Genomic DNA, 20189 nt, shown 5'->3' on the forward strand with positions numbered 1-20189 from the left:
ATAACATGTTTTTTTCCAGGTCTCACAACAACAGTGAAATCAAACTCAAGAAGAATCAATAGCCATCGTGTGATTCTTCCTGTGGAGCATGGTTTGTTTACCAGATACAACAATGCTTGATGATCCACATAGAAAACAAACTTGGTGGCAAGGAGGTAATAACAAAATTTCCTTACTGCATATATCATTGCCAACCCTTCTCGCTCCGTAGTGGTGTAGTTCATCTCAGCATCGTTCAACTGGTCGACTGGCAAAGCTAATGGGGTAGTCTAGCTTGTGTTCTCCAGGTTGAGTCAAAACACACCCAATAGCAAAGTTTGATGCATCAATATGCACATGGAAGAGTAAATCCCAGTTAGGCATTCTCAAGATTGGAGCACTCGCCAAGGCCTTCTTTAATAGCTCATAGGCACGGTCACATTCTTCGGTCCAAATAAACTCGATGAGGAGCTTATACAATGGTCGAGCTATCTCGGCGAAGAAGAGAATAAACCTTCGATAATAACCAACGTGGCCCATGAAGCTTTGGACTCCCTTGTAGTTGGTGGGTGGTGGCAGTTCCAGAATGACCTTGATTTTACTCTCGTCCGTGGAAATCCCATTTTTGGACACTATATGCCCTAAGATAACTCCGTGTTTAACCCAGAATTGGCATTTGAAAGGATTCAAGGAGATGCGATATAATCTACACCTTTCAAATATTTTTCGTAAACACATCAAGTCCTCGTTTCCCAAGAGGAATGAACACAAAGATCATCTAAGAAAGCTTCACAGAAGTCCCTTAGATATTCCTTAAAGGCCGTGTTTATCAATCGTTGGAATGTTGTAGGTGCATTGGTCAAGCTAAAAGCCATGACGCGAAAGGCAAACACTCCAAACTCCATGATAAATGCTGTTTTAGCTTGGTCCTCGACTGCAATTGTGATCTGATTGTAACCCGAGTACCCATCTAAAAAGCTATATGCCTCCTTGCCTGCCACTCTTTCAAGCACATGTTCAGAATATGGCAAGGGGTAATGATCCCTTCTGGTGGCTGCATTAACCTTTTTGAGATCAACGCACACTCTGAGTTTCCCATTCTTCTTTGGCATGATGACTATCGGAAAAACCCATTCTGAGTGCTCAATTGGGTATATGAATCCACATTTTACCAGCTTTTCAATTTCCTCTTGTACAATCTTTGCGTACTTAGGATTCATTGGGTAGGGACGTTGCTGGACTGGTTTAGCAGTGCTAATCATTGGAATCGTGTGTTGCACCACAGAGGGTGGAACACCCTTCATATCATGATATGTCCAGGCAAATATGTCCTTGAATTCCTTAAGAAGCTTCGTAAGTGCAGCTTCTTCCGCCTTGGTGAGGTCTTGAGCAATAAAAACTAGTTTAGACTCCTCACCCGGATCTGCTAAGTCTATCTCCTTAACTACCGCAGGGCCATCGTAGACATCGCTACCCCCATTGGTAGGCGTTCATTGGGCTTTTGTGTAGACTACTTTACATTCCCCTATGGTGGTGAATGATTTGAAATGCTCGGGTGCGGGGTGTAAGTCTACTGGTTCTTGTTGTGCTCGGTTTTTTTCTTTTAATTCCGCCTCCTTTTGTTGTTGAGCCAACTCTTGGTTTTGCCACCTTCTTGCAGTATGACTTAGTTTTGGCTTCTCTTCGATTTCTAATTGGGTGACGTCATGAGGTTGCGGAATACACCACATGACACTTTGGAGGTATTGTCCCCAATTATCCGCTATCTTCCGATGAGCGTCAATGGCTCCTACATAACTAAGCCATTCTGCAGTGGATCTCTCCTTATTTATTGCAGTTCGTACATTAGCTCGATAGCATTGGCGCTTATGTCTCGTTTTCTTCTTACCAAGTTTTTGATTTTTGTTTCTATCAGATTCGGACTCACTTGGTCGATCTTCACTTTCGGATGAACTGCAGGAGGCCACTATCCTAGGCCTTGAGCACCTTACTTCCACATTTGGGTGAATATTTGATTCATTTTTCCCATCAGGCTCAGGGTCAGTTTCTTCTTGAGATTCATACTCAGAGTTGCATTGGTCAGAGTCTTCGCTACTTTCAGTGTCGGTGGAGTTTGCCATGTTCTCGCCATCAGGAGTCAAGTGCATAACACCTATCATATTTATTGGCACTAACGGTGGCATATCTTGCCCCTCAGGTGTTACCCAGCTTGTGCCTCTATTTCCCCATGTGTCTATGGCTGCTGCTAGGTGTACCCAATCCACGTTATCCGACTCAGTCATACCCGGTAGGACATCCATGTAAGGAGAATCCTTCCCATCATCAGTCTCTTTTTTGCATGTATAGCAATACCTTAATGGGGCGGAATGAACAGTGGTATCCAATCGATTATCGATGATAACCTTGCTTCCTAAAGGATGTGCACAACCATTCTCAAGATCAACTCGAATGACAGAGTCCTGGAATTGTAGGTAGACATGGTTTTTCGACCAGTCATGCACCATTTGTGCTTCCCTCATGAAAGGACGTCCTAAGATCATTTGATATGACATAGGATGCTTGGAGAAATCCATTACAATGAAGGTATGTCTTACCTTGTACCCCAGAACCTTGATCTTAAGGTCCCTTAACATTCCAATAGGCTTAGCAATAGTTCTGTTTGCCATCTTAACCACTATGTTTGTAACTTCGAGGTGAGGTCTTCCCATGGATTCCCAACAGTTTTTAGTCACAATGCTCACTCCAGCACCACCATCAAGGATTCCCTTTAGAGTTAATCCCTTGGTAGTAATGGGGAGGGTTGCATTAGATTCATCCCCTTCAAAGTACTGTCCCAACTTGTTAACAGGTATTTCCACGACCGAGTTTTCATCTAGGTTGGGTTGTAGATCCCAATGTTCCTCCTCATCTTGAAGCGTGTCGGGTCTATCCATATTTGCAAATTGTGGTAGCCCCGCCTTTAGTTCTCCATTGAGAAATGCCCGAAGAGCTAAGAATAGCTCAGGATCTTCGTATAATTTGGATATGATCGTGGTTCTTATCTCAGAGGACATGAAATCCATTAGCTTGGACACATTCAACGGTACTTTTCGAGACATCGCCCCTTGACTAGGGACTGGTGAAGATGGAATCACTTCCTCTTCGATGGGGTCATGCATTCCCTCACTAAACATTCTTTCAAGCAAAAAGGGTGTTTGCCCACTTCCTGATGTCCTATCCTCACTTTCTTCCCGAATAATACTAGGTATAGCTAACGGTTTATGATTCCTGTGAGGCTGAACTTGTGTAGGAAACACTGTGTCTGGAATTTTGATTTTTCTCGGGTTTTGGCTCCAGTTCTCTTTGTGTTTCTTCCACCAAACCCCTTAAGTGTTGCACTTGTTCAATCTCCTCAACTGGGTTTGGGTAAGTTCCAATCTTTTTCTTGAGGGTTTTTGGCCCACGTGGCTTGTCTTGGAGAGTCTCAGTCAGTTTGGGTGGTCGAGAGGGCATTAACTGACTTGGTTGTGGGGCCGAGGAAGTTTCCTACTGTTTCTCCTTATTTATGTACTCGCTTGATTCTCCTTCATTGAGCTCCCTAGTGGGTTCCTCCCTTAAGGTAGTGGTTTTGGTCCCCATGGTTTCTATTGAATCAAAATCATCTTCAGGATCATTCATATACACGGGGTCGTCTCCTATCCCTATGTTAGTCTTTGAACTAGGCTTGGAGCTCGTGGCATTAAGCGATCTCTTCCGCCGTGTTTTCTTTTTCTTTGCCTGAGCGATTGATGCAGTATCCCTCTCTTCAAGAATGTAGTTTTGATTTTGAAGTATTGACCGTGTAACTACATTCGCGAGTACAACGGGTGTGGTTCCTCGTGCTTGGTTGGTGACCTCAACCAAATTCAATGGCGTAATCTTGGGTGCATTAGGATTATGTGGACATTGAGCAATTAAATGATCTATGCCACAACGATTACATGTAAGTACCGGCATTCCCGATGTGCTCCCTTGATTTGGTTGCATCTGAGTAGTGATCTTCTGTAGCCTATTAGGGCACTCCGCTACACGATGCGGTCCACCACACTCGTAGCATTGAAGAGGTGGTCTCCTCGTCGCCAAGGTATTAAGGTTTTGGCCTCTTGTGGTGAGAGCAGCCGCTTAATATACAGGCTTGACTTGCCCAAAATGATCCTCCATGTAGTCTTGGGAAATCATTTCAAACGTATCAATCCCATATGGAGCAGTGGGGTCTATCTCCTCTTCATAATCCCCACACGCACTATGTGACTCACAACCCATCTGGTTTATTGGGGTAATCCTTGGATGTGGAGGTTGTGGTCCTAACACTGGCGGTGGTAACGGCACAGACTAGACTACATTCAGATTCCTTGGAACTATGTGCTGTGACGGTTGCTCGATAGGTTGTGAAGGCATTAGCGCGGGTACTTGAGGTGTGTTTGACCAGGCTAGTGGTGCTTGATTTGCCAACATTCGCTTAAGTACTAGGCAATCCTTAGATTGATGGCCGTACTTACCACATGCATTGCAATTCCCATTGAATTTGACTCTGAATGTGGGACATTAACTCGTGCTATGTGGTCCTAAGCACACCGAACACCATTGTTGCTCTCTTCTTGGGTACATATGGCTATTCTCAGGAGCTCGATTACCCCTAAAGTATTCTTGGAGAGCCTTAGTAAGGTCGGTCACAGACATTTCGGATATCTTGGGCTCCTTGGCAATAGGTTTTACTGTCATTGGCTCATGCCCAGATACTTGCGAACTAACGAATTTTGTTTCTGAAGACACCTTTTTACCTGCAATCATCAAGTTGTCTTCTAACTGGATTGCATTGGTAGTGACTACTTCCCACGTTGTAAGACCTCTAATAACTAGGCCATTGTAAATGTCCTCGTGGCGCAATCCTCGGATGAATCTATCGAGGAGTTGGTTGTTATTGAAGCGTTCATCGGGAGTGCAGCGAGAATTTAGATGCTTCAATCGACTTATAAAGTCTCTCACTGACTTCCCTTCCTCGCGTTCAGCTTTTTGGAGTTGAGATGCTACTCCCCCAAAGCACACCCTCACGTATGTATTCTTTCAAGAACAATCTCTTGAGAGTGGGGTAGTGAGTGCGCTCTTCAACCCTTAAGGTTCTCGATACCAATCTCCGGCCTTCCCACTCAAGGTTAAGCCTAAAGCTTTACACTTATGCAGCTCATTGTGCTCTTCCAAGGAATCACACACATGTTCAAAGACTTAAAATCCTCGATTACCACTGAAGTTTTGAGTGAGCTTAGCCACTTGTACTGCCTTGCTTCTAGGTTCTCTTTCAAGCATCGCATGTTTTCCGCAATGGATCGTCCGATCGTCTGAGCAAACGCTGCGAGATCACCTAAGTGAGCAGGCATAGCTGGTGGAGGCACTTCTGGGATAGCCTGGCTGATAGGAGTTGGCGTTGGTCTGAGTATGTTGGCAAATGATGTAGGATATGATATGTGGCTAGGCCTAGCTCCTCTTGGATAAGGGTTGTGATAAGGCGATCGTGGAGAATACGCCATTGGCATACTAAGAGGCATAGGAGCTACATGAGCATGAGTAGCGATAGGTACATATGGTCGATAGGCACTGGCACACACTGTTGTAGGTACTGTTCCACTAGGTAGCGGTGTCGTACTAACTACATCAGTAAAACAGGTGCACTTTCCGTTATGCTCATCATTGGGGTAGGCATTGCGGATTCCTTAATGGAAAGTTGAGCCAAGGTTGGAAAGCTAAAGTTACTGCTCGTGGGCTCAACCTGCATTGAGACTCCAGGCGAAACAACATATGAAGGGTCTATGGGACTCACGGAGGGAGTCTCCAATTAGGGTTGGTTGTTTGGCCTTGCCCATATCCAAAAATCTCATAGGGCTAGTGGAAACTAAGTTCACTCCCCTATTTTGCCTCTCAATTTTGATAATTCTATGAATAACCTCACATATCATTTGTTGTTGCTCCTCTAGATTAGTGGCGCTAGATGTAGATCGTAGGACTTCTAACCAACCTACATGATATGTGTAACCCGTGTATAGGTCAGTTAGAGTTTCTGTGTGTAGATCATATTTCCAATTTTCATTGAGAAATATCCCATCCAGACTTGGTGTACCAAACGGTTCTCTTGAAGTGGACGCAATGTCCCTTCTTATGGATTGGCTTCTAGGGACCTCTACTTTAGGAAGAGCATCGGAAGTTGGTAGCTCAGTAGGGCCCTCATTAAACGAAGTGGGTAGAATATCCACATGGACACTCTTTGGGAGGGTAGGGTCTACATAAGATGTGAATGGCGAATCTACTACCCCTCCTTCTTCATTTACTTCACTTGTCGCATGTTCAGAGCGTGTAGCTCTACTAAATGTCTCTATTAGACGACTAAACATGCTAGATCCGGGTTGTGGGGCCCAACCTGGCATGTTTTGGCTTGTCTCCTCAGGGTTCTTGGTAGGGTGTCCTTCCATGGCTTCTGAGTTAGAGGACGAGTCACTATCCACTATTCGTGGATCTTGGGTTGCACTCCCTTGGGTTTCAGCCGAAGGCCAAGATGCTAACGTGGAGGGATGGTGTGAGCCTGCATAGACTGAAACGCTTTCTAGTGGTTCAGGCTCTAGCACCTGACCAGAACGTAGATGCATGTGACGTGGGTACCCTACGTGCGTTGGTAACTACCCTTGAAACTCACACAAGTGGTTTCTTAGGTGTTTCGCACCCCGTTTTTACTTATTTTTAGATTGTTTTTAACTCGTTTTTGACCCCCTTACTTATGGTCGAACCTGGACTAGGGCATGTGATAGCTCAAAACGAGCGCATCGTTCAAAGGGTCCTAGTGTGCTTCACAGCACCGTGTTCGCCTATCCAGAGCTCTCGTGGTCCTTAAAACAGTCCGTTTCCCTATGGGGGAAGGGGCAAAAGCCTATTTGCTTGTGGAGGAAAGGGTGAGGGCTTTATCCCACATGCTCACTTTACTCCTTGGGGGGTGGGCTACATATAGGGCACAACTTCCCATAAGCTCTCACTTGAAAGAAAGCTATGGAGGCTCACTCTCCTATATATATATATCAAAAGACCGAGGCCGGGGTCGTGGGTCAATTGGGGGTTTTTTCTTTTCAAAATTTTTTTCCAATTGAAAAATCTTTCCTCTTCACACGTTTGGTTTCTTCTTTAGAAATAAAATTTATTTTTTTATTTTTTTATTTTTTTATTTTTTTATTTTTTATTTTTGAGATAAGTTTTCTAGGGTTTCTTTCTAGGTTTCAGCCTTGGCCGCGGTGCGGTTCGCACACAGCACAGGTCTGGGGATTCAGAAATCCCCCCTCACACGTAGAAACCAGATAACAGAACGCACGCCCACACACGGCATGACGTGACACGTTCCTCTTTTTCGGAGCAGCAACCTCAATTTTCCCGCTAACTCCATGCTGCTTCCACCTGGCTCCTCAATTTTTGTGTATACTGCAATCATATTTACATAATTTTGGATTTATGCGAGCCACGAATGGCTACAAGCATACAACCAGGGAAGGAAGCTCAAACAGAATGCAAAGGGTGTGTCACTCACCGCTCAACCGCCGTCTTGATGAAGGATTCCCGCGTCGCAGCCGTGAAGAAGGAGCCGCCGTCGCCGCTCTACCGCCTCTCCGCCGTCGTGCCACTACACAGTGCTCGATCGCTCTCTCACTCTCTCTCTCTCTCACACACGCAGGAGAAGGAAACCAAGGAGATAAGGCAAGAGCACTCTTGTATTCACAACACATGAGAATGAGGATTTTAGGGTTACATTTGACTCTTATTGGTGACTTGGCCGTTCACACTTGGGCGCCCATACATGGCCGGCCGACCCTAACCCTTATCCTACTGATATTCAAGGTGCGCCTCTCATCGGCGATCACCCAATCCCTTCATCCTTAACATATGGTGCCGACAAGCCCGGCCCATGACTCAGAATATTTATATTAATGACGTAAAACATAGTACGTCTCAATGTCCGTCATAGGTTAACAACATCCTCTTCATGTGTCCACTAAAAGCATCATTTCTACCTTATATACTCAAATCACCATCCTCTCAAGGCTTTTACGATTTAGAAATCGTATTTAAAAAAAAAAACTTATCTCTGTATAAAGGAATAACCCAATTTTAGCAAAAGCTCCACGTTTATCAATCTCATGATCTGCAAAATGCGCTCTCTCTGGTTGTTGTAGGTGATTCCTCGGCTTCAGTCAACGCCAGCAGAGTAGCTTATACTCACAAACGGTAGTCTCAGCTTCCTCACGATTACCCAGGCATCTCTCCAAGGCTTCAGCTCTTTGTCCTTTGCATGAAATCGGTAGCGGATCACTTCATTTTTTGAAATTTTCAAGAAGCGTATCACTGGATGAAGCTTCAATTATTCTCTAATTCAAACCCCTACAAGGCTTGAACAGAAGTTGTCATCCCTAAACGAGACGCTCTGCAAAATCCAGCTCTGGTTTTTCCTCCCCCTTCCTCTTTCTGCCTATCCCCCCCTCGTATCTCTGATTTTCTAGTTCTTTCCCATTTTTCCCCGCAAGGGATCCGGGCTCAATTCGCTTTTGCAGCCAAGAATTCGGATTTCCCCATTTGAAATACACTGCGCCTCCTTTTTTCTTCCTTAAAATTCGGATATTCCTTTTTTAAAAAACCCTCGTAATTTCCCATGCAAGACACCACCTTCGAATACGTTTGCAGCTGCTGCCTCTGCTAGGCGGACTTCCACACAAATGGACCTTGCACAAAGTTAACACTAGGAGGACCCTTCATCAATAACCCTACACACACACACACTGCTGCAATGGTAAGCATTGACAACACGAAGGGACGGAATGTAGATCCTGCATTTAAACCACGAACTCTGAGTGGAAGGTTTTGGGTTAGTAGCATTTCTCTGCCTTTCTTGGTGAAGATGGGAAGTTTGACTTGATGTCCTCACCACCAATACTGAGGGCCAAATGTGGGGCCTTTGCATCACTTCCCTTTCTCTCCATAGCACCCTTGATATCAAGCTTTTGTAGCTTGCTTTGCACCAGTTTCACAGATGCATGATTGCCAGTAGCCAACGCATACATCAAAGGAGTTTGACCAATCGAATCCTTTGCACTCGTCCATGTCATCGCCCATAACTCTTCTGGAGCATTTGTCAATGCATCCATGACACCATCAGTAGCACGCATGCTAGCAGAGGTGTAGGCCCATCATAACTGGGTGTATCAGGCCTGTCTGCTATGACAATGGGAAAAGTATTTCCCTTAAGCCGGTGACCCTCCACCTCGATAAAACTATGCCCCATATTATTGAAAGGTCCCACACAAAAAGGTGATATCATCTGGCATCAAACCTTCCAGTAGCATCAGTTGAAAAAAAAATCCAAAGCGTTCTCATTATATCCATTCTGAGCAAGCGCAGAAATCATGGCATTTTATGAGATGACACCCGAGAAAGCATTTCCAAGAACACCTTCCTTGCACTGTGCATGTTGTTGCACTTGCCGTATATGTTTATGGGCACATTTTCAACCATGGTATCAGCACCATAAATGTTATCAATGATAGTGTTATGAATCTCCTACCCTTCTTCTAATGCTGCTAAGCTTGCACATGCATTAAGTGCACATACAAATGTAATGTTGTTAGGTCTGATACCTTCAACTTGCATCTCATCATACAAACCCAGAGCCTCCTTGTTCTACTCATTCCGAGTAAGAACAGAAATCATGGCATTCCAAGACACAATATCTCGAAAAGGCATTCGTTCAAAACCAATCCTTACATCATACATGCTCTCACATTTCCCATACATGTTGAGAAGGGTGTTCCCTACTACAAGGTCTACCATAAGCATAAAAACTCCATGATTCACACCACACTTATGTACAGAGGCTTTGAGACCTGGCTCAGCCTCAGCTCGTCTTATTGAACCTCATTTACAATATGAACATATGTACTTAGGCATCATATAATGACTCAAGTCATGGCACTTAATCCCATGCATCTGGATTTGCATTTAATGGCCTCATATGCATGGTTTCACACCATAGACGTGCCATGGCACGACATCCACCCCCTCTAAACCTGCACATCCTCTGGTATGTGCCAAATCATCATCAAGATCCACATATATCTGGATGTCGTCTTCATCTTCTACATTACCAGGAAGATCGTTCTCTTCCTCTTCAACCATATCCATACTATCACTATCAAGCCTCTCATCTTGAGTCCCCTGTGAATCAAAAGGATCACTGTCATGCCTTCTTTTAAACATCTTGATCCTTTTGCCTGCTACAAGACTCTTTATCTCTGTTCCATCAAGCTCACACAGGGTATACGTGGTATTTCCATGCACATGCTTTACAATGTAAGGACCAAACCATCTTTTTGCAAACTTCCTTTGCACAGTGAACTGGTTGTCAAGACTACTATCATACATTAGGACCCAATCACCTTCTTCAATAGGCTTTGGCCGGAGTCTGTGTTTTCCATCAAATCTTTCTTTATTTTTCAACCTTGCATCTTTCAAACGAGCTTTAGCAAGCTCTACATCTTCAGGCCTCCTCTCCAGCTGCCTTATTCGCAATGCAAGGAGGTCTTCCCTATTCAATTCTTCCACCCAGGGTAATACATTCCAAGTTGGAACTACTTCTTCAACTGGCATTACTGGCTTCTGACCATACATTAATTCTGCAGGCATGTATCCTGTCACTGAGCTATGAGTTGTATGGTCAACCCACAAAGCATATGGTAGCAGCCTTGGCCACTCTCGCATTCTTCCTCTACATGCCTTAGCCAAAGCTTTAATGATTGGAGGATGTCCTCGCTCACTTTTACCATTGCCCTCAGGGTTGTAAGCACACGTTAGAGCCAATTTGATGCCAATTCTAGAGAAGAATTGCCTTGCTTCTTCAACAACTAGCTCACCCCTGTCAGCTGTTATTTTCCCAACACAACCATACCGGCAAATCACATCTTCCAAGAGAAATTTGCATACTATTTCCGTGTTCTTTGTTCTAAGAGCACGCCCTTCCACCTGATTTGTCAAATCTTCTCTTGCAAGTGCTATGTACCGCATCTGCCAAATTTCCAAAGGCATTGTAACTAGATCCACTACCCATTTGTAGTGCACGGCAGGTGGGTAGGTTGGTTGCAGGCCATCACGATGTCGCACATTCGAGTACATTTGACATACCATGCATGTTTCCACATATTGGGATACATCCTTGTACATTCCTTTCCACCAATATCTTTCCTTTATCTTGGTAAAGGTGGCCCACACACTTCGATGTCCAGCCCAGAGACTCTCATGGAATTCTTTCATGAGCTTCCCTTGAGTCTCTTTATCACATATAACTCTCTGTGGCATAGCATTCCTCTGCTTAGGATGCTTTCACAAGTATCCATTCTTTAGAAAATACCCATATGCCTTTCTGCGGATCCTCTTAAATTCTGAGTCAGACCAATTTTCCTGTCTTGTCAAAGTACTCAAGTATTGACCAATAAGCAGCCAATCTCCTTCATACATTTCCTCAGTAAAAGACTCAAGTGCATTTGATAAGCAAGTATGGTCCCCTTTGCATATGCAGTAGTATAGAACTTTGTACCTACATCATCAATGTCACTAATCATCCCTTCTTCATCTTCATACCTGGCTCTTGATAGCATATCTACAACTGGGTTATCTTTTCCTCCAATATGCTCAAACTCAGGATTTAGTGACTTGATATAGGCAATCCTCCTAAGCATAGCAATATCTGGAGTGGTGTATCTTGCAATCATCCCAAGGAGTGGCAAGCAATCAGTTTCCACAAGTACAGATGCCCCAATAAGATATTCTTTTTCACATTTTAGAGCAGTGACCAGGGATTTCATTAACGTCTTCACAATTTCGTGATCACGTTAACAAAACCTATTGTTAACATATTAAAACTTGTGATCACATTGTATATTCACATGACCTGAGCAATGACCTGCCAGAACCCACTAGTCCCATAACACCTCCGGGCTTTTAGCTTTCCCGACGGGCCCGCCGAGGAATTAGATATCCCGGCGGGCCCGCTGGGAAAACCAAAAAAGCCCGACGGGGTTATGTTCTGTATATAAACACTGCCTGATACCCATCGTGGAACTTTTGGGGAGATAGTCCTTGTTTTGGGGGCGTGATATCTCTCCTCAAAGTACTTGTAGAGCTCTCGAGTTGCTAGAAGTGTCCTCTTGGGAAGAACGTCCTTATCTTAGGGGCTGTCGTCTTTCCTAGTAGGCACTCCTAAGGCTATTGAGCCACTTGTCCTTAGTTCTTTGAATTGGGGGCAGGGTGTGGTTCGTAGCTAATACTTGCGGAAATTTAGGGACAAATTTGGAGTCATTTAGCTTTGCATTCGAGCTACGTAGGTAATCTACCTCATTCTGCTTTATGAATGGTTGGATGGAGCCAAGAGTCTTGCTTAGGGGCTTGTATTGGTTCTTGATACTTGATATAGTTTAGAGTAGACAAGGGTCTATTGTCCTATACTAGAGTATTGGGCAAGCATAGATCTTTGATTTTATTTGTGAATGTTAGAGAAGGTCTATTGTCCTATACTAGAGTATTGGGCAAGCATAGATCTTTGATTGTGTAAAGTATCCTTAATTGGGTACAAAAGGCATCCTTCATTGGGGGTGCAATGTGCATGATAGTTTCGAAGTAGTTTTGTAGTAAGACCTTGCAAGATAGTTTGAAGTAGTTTTGTGTTATGTGATGATCTTTGGTATTTGTCAAGATAGTTTCGAAGTACTTTGTCTGCTAATGTATGTTTTGTAATACGTGAGTGACTTTGTTGTTTTTTTATTTGTGTATTCATTGTTATATGCTTGGTTGAATAGGTTATTTGTTCAGATGGAGGACAATGTTGGATCCAGTGATACCTCCAATAGAGTCCAAATTTCAAATAGCAGGAAAAAAAAGGCACCTGGGATAGAGTGGCAATATGCAATTAACGTTGGTGATCGATTCATAGATTGGGAGTGTAAGCTATGCCATGCAGTAAAATCAAGTGGGGCGCCTCGACTAAGAGAACACTTTTTAGGCGGACCGAAGAAAAAGTCATGTACCCACCCCTCTGCACCTATAGTGGCCAAACGCATAAGAGAAGAAATTCAAAAGAAAGATTTAAGAAAACATGACACTCCTACCGTTAATGTATCAAGGCAGCAAGAACACTGTTGTTCTAATCATCAAACTCCCGCTACATCGCCTACTTGTACCCCGAACGGCAATGTGCAACCATAAAGTAATCTACCCAGTGCATCTTCCTGCAAGCGAAACTTTGACGTAGGAAATATACCCATGCGTCAAACTTCATTGCAAGAAAGCCTACGTCAAGGTCGACTCGATGATGCACAACTTGCCTTGCTGAAGCGATTTACTTTTCTGGGAGTGCTATGATGATGGTGGACAGTGAGCATTGGAAGAGAGCATGGAAGAAAATTGGTGAGTTTGGACCAGGGTTTTCACCACCTACGTACCATGCTATGCGAAATGATCTATTAGAGAAATGTTATGCGCAAGTAAAAGAACGTGTGCAAAGAATAATTCTTAGCAATATAGAGCTTTCTGGATGTAGTATCTAATGTACAAAGAAAACCATTAATTAATATAATGGTTATTTCACCTAGAGGTGAGACTTTCATCCGTGCCGTGGATTCAGCTGGTTCAATCAAAACTGGGGCTTACATTGCTCAAGTCATTAGCTCTATGATAGAGGAAGTGGGTGCCAAAAATGTAGTCCAAGTCGTCATGGACAATGCAAAAAATTACAAAAATGCATCCAAAATCCTACAGCGACAATATCCACATGTTTTTCCGGTAGGCTATAATACTCATAGTTTGAATCTTGTATTAAAAGATTGGTATAAAAGTGATGATACCAAATGGTTTGCCTCAATCGTCGACACTGCTCGCCAGCTTGTGAGATTCATGCTCAAGAGACAGAGAGTGTTAGATATTTTTCGACCTCACATGTCAGTTATGTTAAAGCTTCCAGTGGAGACTAGGTTTTGCACTCACTTTTACACTTTTGAGTCTCTTCTTAGAAATAAAGATGCAGTATGCGAAACATTTACATGCATGGCATTTCATGACTGGGAGAACCAACTTGAAAAAGTGAAAGAGAAAATCAAAGTCTTGAAGGCAGCGCTTACGAGAAGAAGTTGGTGGAGCAGTGTGATGGATGCATACCATGTAATGATGCCTGTTATGTATGCCGTACGAAGTCTATCAAAGAGCGCCTAATCTCGGGAAAGCATGGATGCAATGGTGGATTGTCCAACGGAGTTTGGAGTGTCCTGAGAAATTAGAGCATTCAGTGGTGGAAAAGCAATGGCGTGTACCATTCTCCAGTAGACAAAGAAAAGTCCTATTGAAGTACTTTCATGCTAGATGGATTGGAGCGCATTCACCACTACACAGTGCTGCTTACATGTTAGATCCTGAATATTGGAATATGGATTTGATGTCCAACGTTGAGGTGGTGCAAGATTTTTATAAAGTGGTAAACACTTTCTATAATAATGTTGATGATCGTGTAAAGTGCATAAAGGAGATGACCTCATTTCGATTGAAAGAGGGTTTATTTTCCAACTCCCTTGTTCAACAAATGGCTAAAGAGCAACCTGCATGGAAGTGGTGGATGATGAATGGTGGTGAGCATTATGCTTTATTGCGCAACCTTGCGATGAAGGTTCTAAGTCAATGCTCTTCAAACTCAGGCTCAGAAAGAATCTGGAGCATGTACAAATATATTCACAGTACTATTCGCAATCGACTTCTTGCAGATCGAGCAGATAAACTTGTTTACATGTATTGCAATGAAAAGATCTTGCGAGACATTGAAAGCGAAGAGTATGAAGAAGATATGCCCAGATGGATGTACAATTGTGAGGATGATGTAGTAGACGAGAACTTTGATGTTGGACGCACGTTGTGCACCACCCTTGAGATAGAAGACAATTTAGACATTGACTTAGATGAGCTTAATTTAGCAGACGAGAGAGTAAACGGTGAAAGAATTTTGGAGCAAGATACTCACATAGAGGAAGAAGTCATTTCATTAATTTCATAAAAAGTACTTGTACAAATGATCGTATTTGGAGAAATTATCAATACAAAAGTAGGATTTGTCTTTCTTAGCTTTCATCTTGAAATAAATTACGAATTGCACTAGAAGTTGCATCTAAAGGTCCTGGTGGTTTATATTCGCTAGCCATGCCGAACACTGTATAAATACCTTGATTTATTGGGACACTGCACAATGCACATGTGGAAGTATTTTGCATTTGCCTCACTAAACATATTAAGTGGTAGTAGTGTCCACAGGGTAGTATATACTGGCCGCTCCACCCATCGAATACTTTGTAACATACAGGACATTGGGGGGTGGAGGAACTAGTAGCCTCAACAGAAACTCCCACAAGATCAGGATGTATCAAAAAATGAGAGATGTGGTTTCCTTGGCACACAGGAGCAATACGTGAAGAGATGCTCTGTACATCTTGGCTGATCTTTGTGAGCTGCTCTTGAATCCCTCTATTGGCCGGGGGAGGAGTTGACGCTTGAGATAATCGCTCAGCTTCTTTCTCCTTCTCTGCTAGCTGTGCCCCTAAGCTTTCTTTGACCTTGTTTAACTCCAATCCAGCGCCCTCCACCATGAGAGCAAGTTCTTCCCTTGTGAATGTCACTGTCTCTTCACGTATGTCGTGGGTGTTGACAGTGGCCTCTCTGGAGGCGAAGTCCACTGGAGTTTCTAGGATAAATTGTGCATATAGCATCTTAGCAAAATAGAGTGGAGCGTCGGCGTTATGGAGAGGACGACCGTATACCTCCAAGAAAATGCGCTCGGCATTAGTTTTGATATCATTGTGAGTGCAACGTGAAATCTTCCATCTTTCCTTCTTAATCTCGCCATCTCGACATGGACATATTTCCTTTATCATCTCTGTGGTTACGCGTTTGTTTATGTCTTTCCATTGGGCATAAGTAGGATTTGTCCATTTCGACAACCTGCATGTTGTTCTTGTAGCTTCGCGGGCTGTCAGGCCATGTGCAAGGGCCTTCATTCGCTCATATGCCTTCTTGGCTAACTCTTGATGCTCGTTTGCTTGCACCTCTGCCATATCTGCATGAACATAAATGACTTTAGGATTTTAATGAACTGTAAAGATCAACGTAAGATAAATTGACCATTACCCTCAAAAACTTAAAGTTTAACACCACGAGAGGAGATATGTATTGCAAAGACTCAATGAGAAATAGCCACTTGACTCCAAAAATACTTCAAACAATGCGCGCACATCAAATTTTGAAGAGAAAACATAAACTTAAACACCACAAGAGGAGAGAGATATTGCAAAGACTCAATGAGATAATATTTCAAACAAAGGACACATCAAATTTTGAAGAGAGAAACAAAGTGCCATTCCTAAAACTTAATCTCGTGATACTGTATCATTACAAAATTGGGGTGAATGACATCGATAGCTCTACAAGAGGACGTTGTGCCCTCGTTGGGTCAGTATTTAGTGATATAAAAAATTCAACTACTTGCAAAATTGATTTTTGCTCATCGCGATTAGGCAGAAACATCCAATTTTTGACTCTATACATAATAGTATCCATGGTAACTTTGTCATGGGAACTATTATCCATCCACAACTCTTGTACTTTCAGCCAAAAGTCATATAAAGTTTGTAATAAATATCCCAAGGCAAAAACATCAGATGCAAGAGTGTATGCATCTGCCAAAAATGGATCATAAAGCTCCAGGGCTATCCACGGCCGTTTATTGCGCTCTCTGATGCATAGGAGACCGCCTGTGCCACCTTCTCAGGGTTCTTGTCTGCTTCAAATACAAAATTGAGAGACACCCGTTTTTTGGGCGATCTCAGCAGTAACCTGTTGAGATATCGAGCTCATCTAGTGAGGTGGTGGACACTGATGACCCGCCTGGGGGATAGACCCCACACTTACACCACTGGCATGGTTGGTGGTGAGATCTTGGGTGATATGCGGCCAGTGGGATGACAGGCTGTGTGACAGCCATTCTAGAGACTCGCATAGTTATAGTGCCAGCTCATTTAGTCGGGTTCACACTATAAAGAACCCGTGTATGTATTGGTTGAGTACCTTTCATATTATGAGTACTCTTATCTTGTATATGGAGTGTTGAGTGTTGAGTGAAGAAGAAGAAGATTTTTAGCCTCTCACCTTGTGTGTTCTCTATTAGGGTTTTGTGAGTGTGTGTGTGTGCTTGCAAGAGCTCAAGAGCTCAAGCTCTCTTCCCCCTTGCATCTTTTCATGGTATCAGAGCCTGGTTCATGCTAAGGGCTGAGCTGCAAGCAAGAGAACCACACGAAGCGGTATGAGGGTAAGAGCTTCAACTACTCTTCCCTATTTGTGTTGGTGACTACACCCTTGTCGGGAGCTCTACGGGAGGCACCGGCAATGATCTCTGATTGAGGAGCTTTCTTCGCAGGAGTAAAGCTATAGGACAACTATGCAGTCCTATCGGACTACAATTTCTGGGCCGAAAATGCGTTTCGGGCGCGTCTGGACCTCCGTTTTTCAGAAAGCAGGCGATTTCGAGCACTGCGGGTAAGTCATTGATTCTCTGCACTCTGTTTTAAGAACTGCAGGAAGACAGATTGACTGTGCAGACACTGTGGGTGCTGCAAAGAGGTCTGCAGTTTCCATTGGGTGTATGTATGCACATTGAAGTCACTGATTGTGACATTTTGAGAGTACTACAGTACCGTTGTGCAGAAAATACTATAGGTTGTGCAAAAAAACCAGAGTGTAGTTTCTGGTGAAATTGTGTGTTTGGCAAGATGTCAAATGATGGGATAACTCAGATTGTGGCTGAGAAGCTTGATAAGAATAACTTCCATGCTTGGAGGTTCAGGTTGACGAATTTCCTGATGGGAAAAGGCTATTGGGACTACATAGAAGGTGAGCATGAAGAGGCACCGGAGATACCGGATATAAATCCGATTGCTGCTGTAGATGTGAAAGAGTTTAAAGACTGGAACCAAGGAGCCAGGAAGGTTATGTATTGGCTCTCCATTAGTATACAGGACACCATGATTGGGCACATTCAGGATGCCAAGTCCCCCAAGGAGGCGTGGGACACCTTGGTAAAGCTCTATGAAACAAATACCAAGGCACGTAAGATACAGTTGAAGAATGAACTTCATACTGTGGAGAAAAAGAGCATGTCTGTGAATGACTATGCGCTCAAGATAAAGGGTATTGTGGAATCCCTTGCATCTATTGGTGTGTCAGTAGATGATGATGACAAGGTGGAAGTCTCTCTACGTGGTCTCGGGCCACAATATAGGGCGTTCAAGACGTCTATTCAGACTCGAGAAAACATTCCCAACTTTACAGATTTGGTGTCTAATTATCGAAGAGAAGAGATTGGGTGAAACCAACAGTCTTCACAAAGCAAAAATAGTTCAGAGCAACAGGCCTTCTACACGAGTTTAGGAAGAGGACGAGGTAGAGGAGGTCGTGGACGCGGTTAAGGAGGTGGCCGAACAGGTAATCAGAATTATGGCCAGCAGCAGCAGCAACAACAACAGTCCCAGAATCAACAACAACAACAACAACACGCAGGTGGAAGAGGCAAATTTAGAGGTAGGGGGAGTCAAAGAGGCCGTGGAAATTGGTAAAGGCAATATAATGATGCACGTAAATGCTATTATTGTGGTAAGCCTGGACATGTGCAGGCAGAATGTTATAAGAAGCAGGTTGACATGCAAAATGGGAAAGTGCAGCAAAACAACTATGCATCCTCAAGCAGAAATAATGAGGATAATGAAAGGTTGTTTGTTATGCAGCATGTCGTGAATGCCATGTCTGAAAATGTTGATGCAGCACAAAAAGATAATGTATGGTATGTGGATTCAAGCACTTCGAACCACATGACGAGTCATGGGGAGTGGTTCAAGGAGATGAAAAACCCAGAAAGACCAGGTTTTGTGGAAACAGGGGATGACACTGCTCATCCAATTGCCCACGTTGGAGATGTGCCATTGTCTATGCAGGGGATGGCACTGCTCATCCAATTGCCCACGTTGGAGATGTGCCATTGTCTATGCAGGATGGCAAAGTGAAGTACCTTGCAGATGTACTTCATGTACCGAACATAACAAAGAATCTGGTTTCAGTTGGCCAGATGATTGAGCAGGATTTGTAGGTTTGGTTTAACCCTGATGGGTGTTATGTTGAAGATTTCAAAGACAAGTGCAGGTTGGTTGCAAAAGGCAACAGAGTGGGTAGAATGTTTACGTTGAATGTAGACATGCCTGAAATGAGTGCTGCGATGTTTGCAAATGGTTCAGGAATTGTTGCAGACACAGACATTTGGCATAAAAGGATTGGACATGTAAATGTATAGAGATTGAAGTCTATGCAGACAAAAGGAATTGTGACAGGGCTGCCAAAATTTAAAGTGGAAGGTATGCAGAAAATATGTGAAGCATGCCAATTTGGGAAGCAAACAAAGCATGTGTTTCCACGTAACAGATATGTGAGCAGAAATGCACTAGATGTTGTGCATTAAGATGTATGGGATCCTACGAAGACCATATCTATGGGAGGCTGCAGGTATTATGTGACTTCCATTGATGACCACACAAGGAAAGTGTGGGTATATTTCATGAAGGAGAAGAGTGAGGTGTTCACTCACTTTCAGAATTTCAGAGTTTTGGTTGAAAAGCAAACAGGGAAATATGTAAAGTGCCTAAGGTCAGATGGAGGGGGAGAGTACTTCTCCAATGAGTTCTCTGAATTTTTGAAGAAGAATGGTATTCGGAGACAGTTTACATGCATATACACTCCGCAGCAAAATGGAGTTGCTGAGCGGAAAAACAGGCACATTGTAGAGATTGCGCGAGCATTGATGGAAGAGAAGAATATGCCGCATTGCTATTGGGCTGAGGCTGTTTCTACAGCAGTATACATCATGAACAGGACTCCAACTGCAGCCATACATGATGTAACTCCAGAGGAGAGGTTTACTGGCAGAAAACCAGATTTGTCTCATCTGAAAGTCTTTGGATGCATTGCATATGTGCATGTGCCAGATGAGCTGAGAACTAAGCTGGACCCGAAAGCTGAAAAATGTGCGTTTATTGGATATTCCCTTGAGCAAA

This window comes from Cibotium barometz, chromosome 16 (assembly GCF_041138505.1).
Source record: "Cibotium barometz isolate CiBa-2024 chromosome 16, ASM4113850v1, whole genome shotgun sequence".
NCBI lineage: Eukaryota > Viridiplantae > Streptophyta > Polypodiopsida > Cyatheales > Cibotiaceae > Cibotium > Cibotium barometz.